This window comes from Eubalaena glacialis, chromosome 4 (assembly GCF_028564815.1).
Source record: "Eubalaena glacialis isolate mEubGla1 chromosome 4, mEubGla1.1.hap2.+ XY, whole genome shotgun sequence".
In the NCBI taxonomy this organism is placed as follows: Eukaryota; Metazoa; Chordata; class Mammalia; order Artiodactyla; family Balaenidae; genus Eubalaena; species Eubalaena glacialis.
Genome location: NC_083719.1, coordinates 57348985 through 57366469, shown reverse-complemented (window position 1 = coordinate 57366469; position 17485 = coordinate 57348985). Strand labels below are relative to the sequence as shown.

The 17485-nt window shown below is 42.3% G+C and overlaps 2 pseudogenes; both read right to left on the bottom strand.

Annotated features, from left to right (window-relative positions):
- Nucleotides 1-10105: 10105 nt before the first annotated feature.
- LOC133090835 (ATP synthase subunit a-like) lies at nucleotides 10106-10936 on the bottom strand (annotated as a pseudogene).
- Nucleotides 10937-11192: 256 nt separating this feature from the next.
- On the bottom strand, nucleotides 11193-11834 carry LOC133090524 (cytochrome c oxidase subunit 2-like; annotated as a pseudogene).
- Nucleotides 11835-17485: the final 5651 nt, after the last annotated feature.

Here is a 17485-nt window from a genome sequence, read left to right as displayed (position 1 = left end):
AAGGCCTGACTGGGGCTGGAGGACCTGTTTCCAAGGTGGCTCTCTCCCATGGCTGTTGGCAGGAGGCCTCAGTTTTTCACTATGTGAACCTCTCCACAGAGCCGCTTGAGTGTTCTCATGACATGGCAGCTGGCTTCCTCTAGGGTGAGTAATCCAAGAGAGAACAAATGAGGAGGAAGCTGTAGTGCTTTTTATGACAGTCTCTGAAGTCCCACACCATTGCTTCTGCTTTATTCTAGTCCTTAGAATTGAGTCACTAAGTCAGGGAGAGAGGGATTAGGCTCCACGTCTTCAAGGGGAGAGTATCAAAGAATTTGTGAACATATTTTAGAACTGTCACAGAGAACTGTGGTGATATTTGGGGGAAGAAGGGAAGAGCACTTCAGGCAGAGAAAACAGCAAGTGCAAAGGCCCTGAGACAGGAGCAGGCATAGCATATTCAAGGAAGAACAAGAAGCCAGGGTTGCTGGAGTAGGTAAGCAAGGGAGAGTGGAATAGGAGGAGGTCAGTAGGGCTTGGTGGGCTACTGTGAGTCCTTTTTTTTTTTTTTTTTTTTTCCTGGCTGTGCCGCGCCACTTACAGGATCTTAGTTCCCCAACCAGGGATTGAACCTGGGCCCTCAGCAGTGAAAGTGCGGAGTCCTAACCACTGGACTGTCAGGGAGTTCCCTGTTGTAAGTACTTTGAGTAAGATGAGAAGCCTTTGGAGGGTTTTTTAGCTGAATGTGATGTGATCTGACTTATTTTAAAAAAGAAAACAGAGGCTTCTGGGTGAGCATAGCCAGAGGAGGAGGAAGTAGAGATGAAGAGACCATTTAGGAGGCTATTATAAATAACCTGGGAAAGAGATGACCTTGGCTTGTGTTTGGAGGTGATAAACACAATTGGATTCTGTATATATCTCATATAATACATCTCGAAGATAGAGTCAACGGGGTTTTCCATGGACTGAACGTGGGTTTTGACTCCAAGGTTTTTGACCTGAAGAACTGGAAACATGGTTCTGGCATTGACCGAGACTAAAGGCAGGACAAGTTTGAGGGGGAAGCGTCACAGTTCGGTTTGGGACATGTTAACTTTGAGATGTCCATTAGACACCTGAGTGGAGAAGTTGAGTAGGCAATGGAATATATAGGCCTGGAGTTCAGGAAATCTGGAAGGAACAATTTCCTGTGGTCTGCCAGTGATGTTTATTATAAAATCAAGAGGGCTGGGCCCATCCTCTGGAAGAGTTTACACATGCATATGTGGCTACTGAGGGCTCCAAGCAGGCATAAAGCAGGGGCAGACTGATGCCTGACACTCCCCAGGGCACTGCCAACCTGGAGAAGCAGCTCAGGACAAGTGATTGGCTCAGGGTTCTAGGATTCAGTATGGCCATTTTTCAGGATTCACAAGATTGCAGAAGGACAATTCATCAGTTGAGTCTGCCAGCTTCTGGTTTCTCGTTTCTCTTTTGGTTGTTCTCTGGTTCTGCCCCCAATTAACCTTGGCACCCAGAGGCATGCATTCCTCTCTTCCAATTCCTGACATTTCTTGAGCCTCCCCTGGGGCTGGTGTACAGGAACTTGCTCTCGAGTGCTTGGTCTTGGATCCATGTTTCAGCTAATATTCCCAGGACTCCCAGTGACGCCTTTGAACCGAGCTGGGCCCCCTCCAGCTGCCTAACCCTGCAGAGAGTGCTGCAGTCAGGGGAGGCCGAGGTTCTTGGGGCATTTTCTTCTGCCCCACTCTGATGTTAGATGTAGACCTGGGGCCTGAGAGCTATGTCTGGGGTGGGATTGACTGATTTAGCAAGCTTGAGTTGAGAGTTTCAATTTGGCCCCTTAGCTGACCTCAAGTGCAAAGATGAATTTTTTGCAGTCATTTTATTGCCTGGATTGGTGCTGTTGATTTTGTGTGGCTGATAACAGCTCAGCTGGAGTGTGGCTAGTCAGAGCCAAGGGTGTGGAGCATAAGGAGTTGTCTGAGACAGAATGAAAGCGAGGATTTGCCACTTGGTGTTATCAGCGGAGGCCTCCACACTGTTGAGGGAGGGAGACCCCTTCAACAGAGGTGGCAGCATCTGGGCAGCAGACTAGAGGAGACCAGTGTGTTGACAGTAAGAAGTCTGTGGAAATGTAGTGGTCTCCTGTCTCCTGGCATCTACTGTTGGCTCCATCAAACACCTACAGCTGACTGGGTCCCAAAGAATGAGTCATTCCTCCCGGCATTTATAACAAGGGGATGAGTCGGACCTCAGTTTAGACCTTGGCTTTGCCATTTACTAGCTGTGTGACCTCAGGCAAGTAAACAACTTCTGTGTGACCTCAGGCAAGTAAACAACTTTTGTGTGACCTTAGTGTCCTCGTCTGTGATAAGGAAATAAACCGACCTGCCTCAAAGGATGCCTGGAGGAGTAAGTTTCTGGCACGTGGCGGGCCATCAGTGGACGTATTCCGGCTAGTCACCTCATCTCCCATCTGCGGCTCCTCCCCCATAACCTTCAGGAAGGTTGATCTGATGATGAATCCACAGAGAAGGTATAGAGATAGAAGAGGAGGGAGGTCAGCATGCCCAGTGAGAGCAAAGGGAGTTGTGTTGACTTCGAATGCTCAGTTTGCAATGGTTTGAGTCACTGCCAGCTCAGCTCACTTCTTCCTGAAGCACGTCTCCTAGTTATTTCTCAGCATCTCGCGGGTGTGTGTCACGTGATCTCAAAAACTAGCCGTCCAGGTGGTCACCCTGTGTTATCTGCCCTGTCGTTCTGCCTCTGCTTCACGACTGTCTGCAGCCACCCAAGCTTCTGGAAGGCGTCGTTGCTGCTGGTGTCCCTGGAGGGATATGGGGACCCTGCCAGGTGCTCCCCCAGCCAGCCAGTGGCCGGAGTTTGGGGTTCTAACTGCCTAACCTCTCCCAGGTCCATCTGCGTGTCTCAGCCCCATCACTGTGCCCTTGGTTCTGCCCTCCACTTCCTGGCTGCCATTTATGATTCCAAAAAGGATTCAAATCAGTTTACAGTGTTTCGAAAATATAGCCAGATGGAATAAATATGAAAATAAATGAGAAAAAGAAGAGTGAAAGAAAAGGTTAAGTGTATTTCCTGCCTCGTTCAAACAGCTCGTTGCTAATGTGCAGGGCGGGCTGGGAGCCTTTCGATGTTATGCATTCAAGTCATTTACCCATTTTAGGATGAGATCTGGAAACTTGTCTGAGACACTTAGAGATGGCTCTCCAAATGGCCCAACCCAGACCCCTGGGAGTGGGCCATCTGACCACTGAGGGTCCAGCAGGCAGGGTGCAGCCTCCCTGGGTGGCATTGGTCATCTCCTCACAGTCACACACCTGAGCCCTGGCTTCTCCTGCAGCCACTGCTGGCCCAGAAAGTGAAGCAATAAGAATTTGGACACCTGAGAGCCGGGCATCTAAAAAATTAAAGGTGGTTCGGCAGGAAGCTACCTCCTGAGTGCCCCGGTCCCTTGTCAGTCACAGCCACAGAATGCAGGTAAAGCTAGGGCTTGAGGCAGTGTTGATTCCAAAAGAAGGAAAAGAAAACTGCTCTTTGGGGTTTTTTCTTGTTAACCTACCTCACAGGGTTATTGAAAGGATTAAATGAATACAGCAAGACCTACTGTAATTTGTGCTTGGATGCAATTCGGGGAGAAATATTTCCTCCTGAATAGTGATAACAGCGAACCCCTCCATAAAAACCTGCTCTGTGTTTTCAGTGATGTCCACGTCTTACTCACTTGCCTTTCATGATAACCCGATGAGGTAGGTATTGCCGTGCCCCATTTTACAGACTCACAAAGAGGGGGGCAGCTCCTGCCTTGCCAGGAAGTGGTTGAGCTGGGCTTGACGCATCAAGCTTCTCCCATCTCATGGATGAGCCTGAAGACCTGCCACAGCATCCTTCCTCGCTGTGCACGGGAGGTAAAATGGCTGTTTTTCAATGTCAGTTTAGAGTCATTCAAGGGCAAGCTAACAAACTCCCATTCATTCTTTAAGTCTCCAATTAAAGGTCATTAAAGGGGAGTTCAGAGAAAGCCTCTTTCTGCGTTTGCTGTTTTTCTAGTGCCTACAGCACTAAGAATGATTTTTACACTTTAAATGGTTGAAAAAATGTTTGAAATGAGAATATTTTGTGATGTGGAAAAATATATACATATGGTGTGTATTTTTGCAAAGCAAGATATATTTATTTCAAAGAAATATAGTACGGTGATTAATAAGAAATGCTCTTGTATAAAAATATTACATTAGGATAAAATTCTGTGGGGAGGAAGTATATGGAAATAAAAGTTTACAATAACAAAAAGCATGTAAAATGTATTACTATTAAAGAAAAACTGGGACTTCCGTGGTGGTGCAGTGGTTAAAGAATCCGCCTGCCAAGGCAGGGGACATGGGTTCAATCCCTGGTCCGGGAAGATCCCACATGCCACGGAGCAATTAAGCCCGTGCGCCACAACAACTGAGCCCACGTGCTGCAACTACTGAAGCCCGTGTGCCTAGAGCCCATGCTCTGCAACGAGAGAAGCCACCGCAATGAGAAGCCTGTGCACTGCAAAGAAGAGTAGCCCCCGCTCACCGCAACTAGAGAAAGCCCGCACGCAGCAATGCAGACCCAACAGGGCCAAAAAAAAAAAAAAAATTAAAATTAAATTTAAGAAAAGAAAAGCTGGATAATTTTTACTAAGCGATTATGATCATGTCGTGAACTAATAAGCTAAACCAACTTAATCATATACGCCTCTCAGGTTTAGCTACCAAAGATGTCTGAGGTACCCGAAGGCTAGCTACTCCCTCACAATCCCACTAACAGGTGAAAGCAAAGGTCTCAAACATCTCGGATCGACTTCTATGAGACATACAGACGCTTATTAAACACTGTTAACAATCGGGCACAAAGCAGCTTATGCAGCTGCCCACCCATGAGCGTGAGGACACTGACCTCTGGAGGTGGCACCCCAGAGCCAGGATTTTCTGTGCTCAATAAGCATCAGGCCATCGGCCATCCTCGTCCATCGGCCGCTGGCTGACTTGTCAGGGGATGAGCCTCTGGTGCCTTCCCTCTGCGCACATCGACCTTGCCTGGGTTCACTCTAGGGTAAGGGGTACCTCTAAAACCATAGCCACCCACAGTCCTGCATACCTCTAATTCCCCAAAGAAAAAGCCCATCATCAACATTCATTGTGCCAGTTAACAGGCCACTACTTTCACCAATAAAACCACACTTCGGACCTTTATGCTAATTAGCTGAGTCCAGGTGTGGATTGAGATGAGGATGCAGATACACTTGTGGAAGCGTCCTGGCCTGTGGCCTTTCTGATCTTAGCTTTCTGGTATCCTAGCTGACCTGTTGGAGTTTAACCTGAGTAGCACACACACAGTATCACACTTAACTGCAGAATTTTAAAATAAATCACAGACATTTACCAGTGAGTGTCAAACCATTGATATGTGTATCCTCTTAGGCATCTTTAAAAATGAGGTATATTTCTATGTTTAAATGTCAATAATTTACAACATGACATAAGTAGAAATCCTGTCTATTTAAATTTATGATGAAAATTTTACATGCCAACTTTAAAAGAGCAAGGGGGTACATAGTTTTAAAAATGACTTCACGGTGACCCTAGGCAGGGCTCTCTTTGGTGGTGGTGAAGATGTCTCCTTGGCCTACTTGTCCTTTGTTCACCCTCTTCCTGGAGCGCTCAGAGCTCTGCGCTCCAAAAATCAGGTGGAGGGGACTTTACAACACAGCCAAGTTCCTGGGACACCTTCTCCCAGCAGAGGGGGCCTTCTGGCCTTCCAGTTCATACCTGAGAGAGGCTCCTTGGCAGATTCTTCCAGAACGAAGAATATCTGTCCTATGTGGTGTGCTTCCTCCTCTTAAACTGAGTGGCACCGGTCACTTAAATAGCAGCTTTTCTCTTTAAAAAAAAAAAAAAAGTTTTACTTTACCAGTGCCCCCCTTCACAACTCAATTCTACATGTATTTGTTTTGTTTTAAAGATATGTGTGCCTTATTAGACTATTAGTACCGTGAGAGCAGGGATGTGTCCGAATTGCTTCCCACCATATTCCCAGGGTAGAACCATGGTAGGTGCTCAATGAATATTTGCTGAATGAAGAATGAGACGAGATGAGATGGAAATGAAAGAGAAGCAGGAGATCCCCTGTGTCAAAGCTGACAATGGAGGAGGAGCTAGGCCAGCAGTCAGCCAACCAGATCTGGTGGTTCTAAGGAAACTGGATAAAAAGCCTCTGAGGATGGAAGACAGAAGACAGGCCAGCCAGTCCTGGACCCAAGCAGAGCAGATCAAGAATCCTGGGAATTCATGAGGCTGAGTCTAGATATGAATTTACATGAATGGCTTGTGACGTAAATAATAATTCCTTCTTACTGGTCCCTCGTTGCCGGGCTTCCGCGTTCCTCCACTGCTCTCCTTAGCTGCGACAGTTCATCTTTCATTTCCTGCTTTCTTAGCATTACCATGAGCTCCTGCTTGTCTTCATTTTGCTCTTGTTTTATGGAGGTCATAGCTTCATCAAATTTTTAAATTCATAATTTTATATTTGGTCTCATTTTTCATGTTTCTCAAATGTGTTTCATGGAAACCTATTTCAGGTGACTATACTTCACCTGCTATTTGTTTTTCCTGTCATGCTTCTCAATATTTTGTTCTCTCTCCTTTTTGTTTAACTATCACTACAGAGACATTTTGTCTATTTTTATTTTTTTTAATTAATTTATTTATTTTTGACTGCGTTGGGTCTTCATTGCTGCACGCAGGCTTTCTCTACTTGCGGTGAGCAGGGGCTACTCTTCCTTGCGGTGCGCGAGCTCTGATTGCGGTAGCTTCTCTTGTTGTGGAGCACAGGCTCTAGGCGCATGGGCTTCAGTAGTTGTGGCACGTGGGCTCAGTAGTTGTGGCTTGAGGGCTGTAGAGCGCAGGCTCAGTACTTGTGGCACACGGGCTTAGTTGCTCCACGGCATGTGGGATCTTCCTGGACCAGGGCTCGAACCCGTGTCCCCTGCATTGGCAGGTGGATTCTTAACCACTGTGCCACCAGGGAAGTCCCAACATAGACATTTTAAATCATTACTCTCATTTGGATAAGGGGAGTGTTTCATGGGCAAGATATTTTTAGGAGTTATGTATGGAGAGAGGACAGGCCTGCACTCCAGACTGTAACAAGTATTCTCCTATGACGTGATGTGAGGAGTGTGAGTTCATTCTTTTATACTTTACTCCCCCCAAACCAACCAAGATTGCAACTATAGAGCTCAGATGGAGCCTTCTGTGCAAATACGGCTTGTACATGTGATTCCACATTTGACCCTTCTTCCCCGCATATTCTTGGAGACAAATCAGGTCAGAGAAACTCCTGCTGCCAAGGCACTTGCTTGTTCTCATTGCTAAATAGTTCTTTAGTTTTGTCCTCCGAATGGTCGTCACCTGCTTTTGGAGAACCACGTATGATCAATTTTATTTGGGAGTTGCACTTACAATCCCAAAGGCACCCTTCCCACTTGAGATATTTGCTTTCACCTGCTAATGAGGTGATGGGGGAGGAGCTAGCCTTCCCTCACTTCAGCGGCAGGACTCTCCAGGATATTCTCATTCTCTGTTTGGCTGTAATTGCACTGATAGCTCTTTATTATGTTTTGTGATTTTGAGTTATACGTGTCCTCTAGCTTTGTCAAGGGGGTAATTTGCATTTCTGTTTCTCATTGTCATCACCGTCTGGGGACAGTTTTGAAAGGAAGAAGAGAGCAGCATTTGTTGTAAAGTAGGCATCTCCTTGGGTGGGTAGGGTTTTGAATGTTGGCGATGGAGGGGGGGAGAGAGAGAGAGGGAGAGGGAGAGAGAGAGAGGCGGGCATCACAGGTGGAGCAAGAGACCGTGATGGACAAAGGTCAGGGGTTTGAAGAGCGCTTTGGAGTCAATGACCAGATTGGTTTAGGCTAAAGTATTGCACGAGATCAGGGGAAATGTGAGAGAAATTTGCTTGGAAAAAGTCAGAGGGATGATACTTTGGAAATCCTTCCCTGCCAGATGTGATTTTTTTACTCAATTCTATAGGCAAAGGAGAACGATTGAAAGTTTATAAACAGTGCATTAGCAGGTGATAGCTTGTAAGACAGATTGAAAGTGGAGGGGGCAGCTGGCAGCAGAGACCAGTGATGACACTTGGAAGAGAGGCGCTGCGGAACCAACCTCCCGTCCGCCACACACACACACACACACACACACACACACACACATACTTAGAGTTTAACTGATTTATTCACACTATATAGTTCAACAAAGATTTAAGCTGGTTTACAAAAGACATAAAACCCGACCATATAAAGTGAAATGACAAATGCCACGCTGTAGTATAGAATCCTGTCCACCCCACTCCCCTGCACCTGACTTGAGTTCTTGAAGACCAGACCAATGTGTCTTGTGTGTCTTTCTCCTCCCTTGTGGGAGGAGGATGCGTAAGAATGAACGGAGGAAAGGGAGAGCTAGGCTGACAGAAAGCCGCCTGCCGTCTCTCTCCCACACGGACCTTAGCGGACTTAGCAGGTCAAACAAGGGCCACGGAAGGAGTCACTGAGGGAGGCAGTGGACTCCCTTTCCTGGCAGGGACTTAAAAATGAGGCAGCAGAGGCCTCACGGCATCTCCAGGTGCCATTCCATGAGGATGTCTCTGGGACTCGTGGAGGCTGCTCTGGGGTGTTTGAGTTTAGGGGGAGGTGGGCTTAGGGACGCTGAAACTCATGCTCAGCCGGGAGTAGCACACACTGAAGGTGACGGGGTGGAAAACACCCCTCTTCTTGGCCCTGGCCTGCAGAAGGAGCCATTTCTGTGTCTTTTATGCAAACAGATAAATTTCATTTCAGACGTTATCTCTCCACCCCCGCTGGTAGATACTTATCCAGTGGGGCCTGCTTGCCTCAGCTGTCTCTTAAACTGCTTAGATCTTTCTGGCCTTTTCAATTTAGTAGCCATTGTCTTTTCCCATGTGAAAACCCTTAGGTGGGATACCAGCTGGGGAACATCAACCAAACTTGTAAAACTTGTTTCTCTTTGGAGCTAATAAAAGGAACATGGATGGGCCCCAGAAGACCCAGGTCTCATCCTGGCGCTGAGCAGGAGCCAGGGAATTTGTTTAATCTTTCTGTGCCTTACTTTCCTCGTCTGTAAAGTGGGGGAAGATGATCACTTTCCTTGTCGGCCTCTACCCTGAGGCCGTGGAAGAGAAGAACGCTTGCTGGCGTGGGAGGGGTGGCAGGAGCCCACCCAGCAGAGAAACCCTCACTGGTCCAGAGACTTTGAAAGGTGGGCCAGGTAGATCCAGGCTTGGGCCTCAGTCCTGTCTGCTGACAATTTGAACCCGTGTCAGGAAAGAAACAGAGGGCACCAGTCATGCAGACCATGAACAGAAAGGAGCAGAGGCTCCGGAGGACTCCTATTCCCAACTCTGCTGCTGCCTCACAGGGCGGAGGGGCAGGAGGGGCCCTGGAGCTCAGGAGTGGAAAGTCTTTTTTCAGCCCCAAACCCTTTACTCAAGCTCAATCTTGAGTATGGACTACCAGGAAGGCCCAATGTGTAAAACAGATCTTGGGCTGGACTCCTTTGGAACACAGCTTGGTCCTATCTGACCTGCCCTTTCTTCCTACACACAAGGAAACTGGGACCCAGAGAAAGCAATGCTTCCCTAAGATCACACAGCTGTTTTCATGACAAAGAACAAAAGAGAAACAGTCCCGAGGTCTCCATGTTGATGAAGACAGATTTCAGGACCAGCCAGGAGAAGGAAGACGAACTGAAGACGCAGCTAGAGGTGAGTAAGAAAGAGTGAGGGAAACCTTGCCCAGGGAGGACAAAGTCCTGAGGGAAAGAGGTGACTTGACGGGTCCCTCAGGAAAAGGGGGCTCTGGGAATGGGGTCAAGTCCTTTGAAAGGGGGTGGTGGCAGGAAACAACTCAACTTTTGCCATCAAGGCAGCTCTGTACCGGGGAAAAAGCTCCAGGACTCTTCCAACTGAGGGTTCCTTTAAGTGCGGGGCTCCTGGAAATTGCAGGGACTGGAGTTTACTATATGATATGCATGAGTTTGGTGGGTCATTAAGTATTATCATGCAAGTAAAGGCTTCCTAGTAGTTGAATACATAAACTTGAATTAAAGCTATTGAGAATTCAAGAAAAGTAAACAAGATCAAAATAATAAATGTGATAAAAGCCGTAGTAGGGCTAACACTTATTAAGTCTTGCTCCTCCAATTAAATGAATTAATAGGTGGCCAGCAGTAGTGCTGGCTGTTAGGTATACAGCTAAAGCTGTTGGTTGAATAAACAGCCTAATGGTTTAGATAGTTACTAATATAGGACTGAGTGGGATGGTTGTCCCTTGGGGCAGGAAATGGGCTATAAAGCTGCTTCTGTTTTGTGGGGGAAGCCGGTAATTACTGTTCCTGCTCATAAGGGAATGGCGATTCCTAGATTGATTGAGAGCTGTGTAGCAGGTGTAAATGAATGTGGTAGAAGGCTTAGTAGATTTTTTGAGCCAATAAATAAAATATTGATAAGTGATGTATTAGGGATCACCTTTACTTGCATGATAATGCAGAGTGACCCACCAAACTCACGCTTATCATGTAGTGAATCCCAGGCCCTGCCCACTTAGAGGAGCCCTGCGCTTACAAGAACCCTCATTTGGAAGGGTCCCGGCGCTTTCTTCCCAGTGGCAGAGCTGCCTCGATGGCGAAAGTTGTGCTGCTTCAGATGGCCATCATTTGTTTTGATGTAAGTTGAATTCGTCATTGTTGGATAGAAATTACGCAGTTATTAATCAGTTGGTGAGGTATGGGAAATAAAACACTTGGGAAACTATTGGAATAACAATAGGTAATCCTGTTATTGTTTGGGTAGTGAAAGAGGTGAATAAATCTTTGTTCATTTTGTTTCTCAAGGGGTGTAATGTTTTGATGTTTTGTTTTCCATTGAGTTGAAAGATAAGAATGTTTTGAAAGTTTTAACTGAAATATAATAAATAGTACTATAATTATAATAGTGATGAATCATGTTAATGTATCTAGTTGTGGAATATCCTTAAGGGAAGGTTAAAATTCTCAGTCTTTAACTTAAAAGGTTTATGCTATTTAGCTTCTTAATGATTTTTTAATTTGATGTCGATCATTTTTGAAATATTTTAGTGGAATTAATTCGAGGTCAATAGGCATGAGGCTATGACATAACCCCCAAATTTCTGAATGTTGTCCACAGTATGAGCCTGGTCATGTAGAATTAGGGTTGTTTAAGGTGCCCTGCAATAGCATCTGTCTTGAGGCCTACGGAGGAAATAGCTCATGAGTGTAGGATGTTTTTGGGTGAAATTAGTATTTGGACTGTTATTGCTGTAGGTGAGACTGCTCCATTATATATTTGTAGCAGTTGTAGTTCTCCTGGTTTTAGATCCGTTGTAGGAATTATATAGGAATCAAAATTTAGAACTTCATATTTTGTGTATTCACAGCTTCATTATCACTGTGGTCACCTAAAGTTTTTACAGTTAGGGAAGGATTATTAATTTCAACTATTATATAAAGAATTTGTAATGATGGTAGAGCACTTAAAATCAGAATAATAGCAGCTAGAATAGTTCAAACTGTTTCTACCTCTTGTGCATCTATTGTACTTGTGTGAGTTAGTTTAGTTGTTAGTGGTGATGAAATGATGTAAATAACCAAAGAACTAACTGGGAAAGCAATTATAAGTGTATAATCATGAAAATGTAAAAGTTCTTCTATAACAGACAATGTTGCATCTTGCCAGCTTAGTTGGAATGGATATGGCATAGAGATGTAAAAGGTTTGAACCCATAATTTAATTTGGCAAAGTTATGTAATTTTTACTAGTATCTCACTTATTGAGAAAGACACAATGGTTATGAAGTTGGCTTGAAACCAGCTGGAGAAGTTTCGATTCCTTCCTTTCTTAAATTTACGTAAGTAGGTGCTTCAAATGTATGATATGGTGGGGGAAATATCCATGCAATCATTTAAGATTGGAAGTTGTTAACTCCACTACTGATACTTCTTGTTTAGATGTGAAAGCTTGTCGTATTATAAAAATTACTGGTATTACTGCCGTTAATGAAATGAACCTATGGATGAGATGGTATTTCATGTTGTGTATGCATCTGTATATTCACAGTAACATCGTGGTAGTCCTGAAAGGCCAAGAAAATGTTGTGGAAAGAGATTTATATTAATGCTTACAAATTTAATTGTAAAATGAAGCTTTGCTCAGGTTGAGTTGAGTCTATAGCCTAAAAATAACGAAAATCAGTGGACAAAGCCTCTTATAATGGTGAATACTGCTTCTGTTGATAAGATGTAGTGAAAGTGTCCTGCTGCATAGCATGTATCATGAAAAACACTGTCTAAGGATGAATTAGCTAGGACAATTTCCGTTAAACCTCCTACTGTAAATAAGAAAATAAAACCTAAGGCTCATAATATGGCTGGTGATCATTTTATTATCACCTCCATTAGTTGCTAATCAGCTAAATACTTTTACTCCTATGGGGATGGCAGTAATTAGAGTAGCTGATGTAATACATGCTCATATCAACATCTATTCCTGCTCTGAACATGTGTTGAGCTCATATGAGAAAGCCTGGGAAGACATTATGGCTCAGACTATTCCTATATACCCCAAAGGTTCTTTTTTTCCCAAATAATATTTGATGGTATATGATATTATCCTGAAGCCAGGTAAAAGAAGGATGTAAAAATCTGGGTGGCCAAAGAAATCAGAATAAATGTTGATATAAAATTGGATCACCTCCACCTTCAGGATCAAAGAAAGATTAATAGATTGTGGTTATTAACAATAAAGTGATTCTGGCTGCTAGAACTGGGAGTGACAGGAGTAATAGTATGGCCAGAAGTAGGATGGATCAAACAAACAGTGGTGTTTGGTAATGAGATATAGCTGGAGTTTTTATACTAGTAATTGTGGTAATAAAATTAATAGCACCTAGAATTGAGTATACACCTGCTACATGTAGGGGAAAAAATGGTTAGGTCAACAGAAGCTCCCATGTAGGCTAGATTGCCAGCTAAACATAGATATACTGTTCAGCCTGTTAGCCTGTTCTAAAAATGGTGGTGGAAGAAGTAAAAAACTTATTTATTGGGAGAAATGCTATATCAGGTGCTCCAGTTATTAGTGGAACTAGTCAGTTTCTGAATCCTCCAATTATAGTAGGTATAACTATGAAATTAGGTATAACTATGAAATCATTACAAATGCATGGGTGGTACAGCTACATTGTAGATTTGATCATCTCCTAGTAAAGCTCCAGGCCTGGTTTGGCATGATTAAAAGGCTTAAGACAGTACTTCTATTCTGGCACAGGCACCAAAAAACAGATGCTCAGTGACTATAACTTTGTGGTTTGTTGAGAATAATCAGCAGTTTATGAACATAGTGAAATGGCTGAGCAAGCGTTAGACTGTAAATCTAAAAACAGGTTGAGGCCTCTTTTTGCCAAGCCCTGTGGTGAATGACATATTGAATTGCAAATTCAAAGAAGCAGCTTTAATTCTGCCTGGCTTCTCCCCTATTTCTCTCCTGAATGGAGAGAGGAGATTGAAACCAACTGACTAGAGTATTTAGCTGTTAAATAAAATTCTGTGGGATGAAAGCCCATCAAATCTAGTAAGAATTTAGTTTAATAAAAGAGTGTGATTTGCATCCAGTTGATGTAAGATAAAGTCTTGCAATCCTTATTTTCAGGAATTCAGTAAATAATACTTGCTTAGGACTTTGAAGTCTCTTGGTCTGTGCTAACCTAAATTCCTAATCCAGTACTGATAATATTGATGATAAGGGAAGAAACACTGTTGATATTATGATTAGTGGTGGTAAAAGTATTATTCATTCCATGTTTTTGTATTGTCATTTTATTTCATGTTATTTATTGACGGGGTTGTGGTTAGTGATGTAGAGCAGATTAATCATATATAGATTGAGTAGTGCTATGATAGCTGTTAATGTTGGTAAAATATTATTTTTTGTTATTTCTTGAGTAATCATTCATTTAGGTAAAAACCCTGAAAGTGGTGGGAGGCCTCCTAATGATAATATAATAGTGAGAATAATTATAGCAATTAAGGGTGTTTAATAAATTAGGAGAGGGATAGCATTGTGGTGGATGAATTATATATAAATAATGTAATGAGTGTTATTATTATAGAAGTCTAGGATTATTATAGTTGGTTATAAACTATAACAGCTGTTATTCAACCTATGTAACCAATTGATGAGTAGGCTGATTTTTTGTAGTGGGGTTTGGTTAAGACTTCTTCATCCTCCTACTATGATTGATTAAAAAAATATAGCTCTAATTAGTAATGTGTTTAGATTAATGGATGATGAAACTCAATATAAAATTGATAGTGGTACAAGTTTCTGTAATGTTAATAAAATTAGGACAGATATTAGTGGAGCTTCGGGCATTCAAAAGTGGAATGGGGAAAAGTCCAAGTTTTATGACAAGGGCTGTTGTGATACAGGATGCTGTTGGATTAAACACTTTTATAATTGTTCATTGGCCAGAATATATTAGATTAACAAGTATAGATGTGATGGTTTGTGTCAAAAAATATTTAGTGGATGCTTCTTTGACTCGTGGGTTGAATTTTTTAATTAAAACTAGAATAATAGCTAATATGTTTATTTCAAAGCCAATTCAGATTATTAATCCATGTGAGCTTATCATAACAACTGTAGTTCCTGAAATGATAGTGAAATGATAATAAAAATAGGGGATTTATTAGTATGGGAAGGATATAAGCCAACATTTTCAGGGTATGGGCCTGATAGCATACTTAACTGACCTTACTATAGAATATGGTGTAATATGGTAGCATGGAAATTTTTGAATTCTTAGGAGTAGGTACAATTCCTTAATACTAGAAATAAGAGGATTTAAACCTCTATAATTTACTCCATCAAAGTAACTGTTTTGTCAGACATATTATGTTCAGTGGGATGCTTGATATAATGATCAGTAATGATATATTTCGTATTCAAAGAGCTAGTGTTAGTAGTAGGAAGTTTTTCATAGAAGATGTATAAGTTGGTCCTATTGGAATCGTGGATAGGATGCTTGTATTCATAGGGAAAAAAGGATAGGAAGATGATTTTGATAATAAAATTGAGTATAGTTCTGGTACATAGGAATAGAATTGTTGTAAAAAATATTTATTATAATAATGTTGGCATATTCTGCTAGGAAGAATAGGGAGAATGGGCCTGCTGCATACTCAACATTGAAGCCAGAGACAAGTTCTGATTCTCTTTCTGTTAGGTCGAATGGAGCTTGGTTGGTTTCTGCTAGGATTGAGAGAAATCATATCATGGTCAGTGGCCAAGATGGAAAAATTAGACATAAGTATTCTTGAGTAGTGATTAACTAGGTTTCTATTGATTGATGGATATGGTGTGGGTAAAGGAATTCATATTGTTAGGGCCAATGTAGAGGCTAGGACTGATGCAATAATATAGATATTGATGAGGTTAATGGTTCTTTAATGAATAGCTGGCCAGCATTGGCAATGGGTTGGAGCAGGCCATCACATCCAACAATGTTTGGTCCTTCATAGAGTTGCATATAGCCCAGTACTTTTCACTGGATTAGGATAAGGAATGCTGTAGCAAGTAGAATGGGGATGATTAATAAAAGAATGTTGATTATAACCAAATTGTTACGGAGAGAAGTTAAATCTCTGGTTATAAAGGTTTAAGTTTTATGCAATTACCAGGCTCTGCCACCTAACAAACCCTGTTCTTGGGCAGGGCTGGTGTAAATTAATTAAGATTAAGATTATGTCATCCATTAGTTTTGTAAAGTAGGCCTGATTTCTCTTGTCCTTTCATACTGGGAGAAATATGAAATATATAGCAATTGATCTGGATTACTTCGGTCTGAACTCAGATCACGTAGGACTTTAATCATTGAACAAATGACCCATTAATAGTGGTTACACCATTGGGATGTCCTGATTTAATGAGGTTGTAAACCCTACTGTTGATATGAACTCCAGAATAGGATTATGCTGTTATCCCTAGGGTAACTCGTTCCATTAATGAAGCTTTTGGATCAATAAATGATAAAATATTTTGATTAGTTGGTCTAGGTTTTAATCACTTGTTTTACTCTCCGAGGCCACCCCAACCAAAATTTTAGTCCATTTAAAGTTTTGTTATCCCTTGATTTCATTAATTTTGGGGGAGGGGGTGTTGGACTAAATTAGAGCTCCATAGCATCTTATCGTCTTATTCTGTCATCACACTTCTTCACAGGAAAGTCAATTTCTCTAATTAAAAAGTAAAATACATTGCAACTCCCGGTTTCTTTTCATTTCTGTTTGAATGGATAAACAACAAGGTCCTACTGTATAGCACAGGGAAATATCTCCAATCTCCTGGGATAAACCATAATGGAAAAGAATATTTTTAAAAATGTATATATGTGGAAAACTGAGTCCCTTTGTTCTACAGCAAAGATTGGCACAATATCGTAAATCAACTATACTTCAATAAAAAAGAAAAAAAAAGTAAGAGACAGTAAAACCCTGTGTGGCCGTTCATTCAAGTCCACATTTAAAGAACAAATGATTTAAGTTACCTTCGCGTGGTCTGGATACCATAGTGGCTATTAAACATTTGTCACAGAGCAGTCAGTGCCTCTAATACTAGAAATGCTAGAGGTGATAGTTTTGGTAAACAGGCAAGGTTTGTGTTTGCAAGTTCCTTTAACTTTTTTTTTTTTTTAAATGAACTCAAATTATCCTTTTTTATTTCTTAACTCTCTCTTTTTGATTACTTTTAATTTTATTTTTTTATTTTTGGCTGTGTTGGGTCTTCGTTTCTGTGCGAGGGCTTTCTCTAGTTGTGGCAAGCGGGGGCCACTCTTCATCGCGGTGCGCGGGCCTCTCACTATCGCAGCCTCTCTTGTTGCGGAGCACAGGCTCCAGACGCGCAGGCTCAGTAGTTGTGGCTCACGGGCCTAGTTGCTCCGTGGCATGTGGGATCGTCCCAGACCAGGGCTCGAACCTGTGTCCCCTGCATTAGCGGGCAGATTCTCAACCACTGTGCCACCAGGGAAGCCCTCCTTTTACTTTTAAAAATCTTTCCTTAAGCGCATACCTGTGTTGGGTTAACAACTGATTTAATAAATAATTATTAGGTTAAATTTATATTTAACTATCAGTGATTATCCATTCTGATATAATCTTATGTGAGGAGAAATAATTCTTGTTATTCATATTAACAGTATTGCTTCTGTTGATAGATTGATCCAGTATTACGTTAGGAGTTCGTTTTTATTGGTGGAATTAAGATAAGTAAACTGTTGGACTTGAATGCTTTCTTATTTGGTGGCTGCTTTTAGGCCAACTATGATATTATTAATATGACAATAACTATGATATTA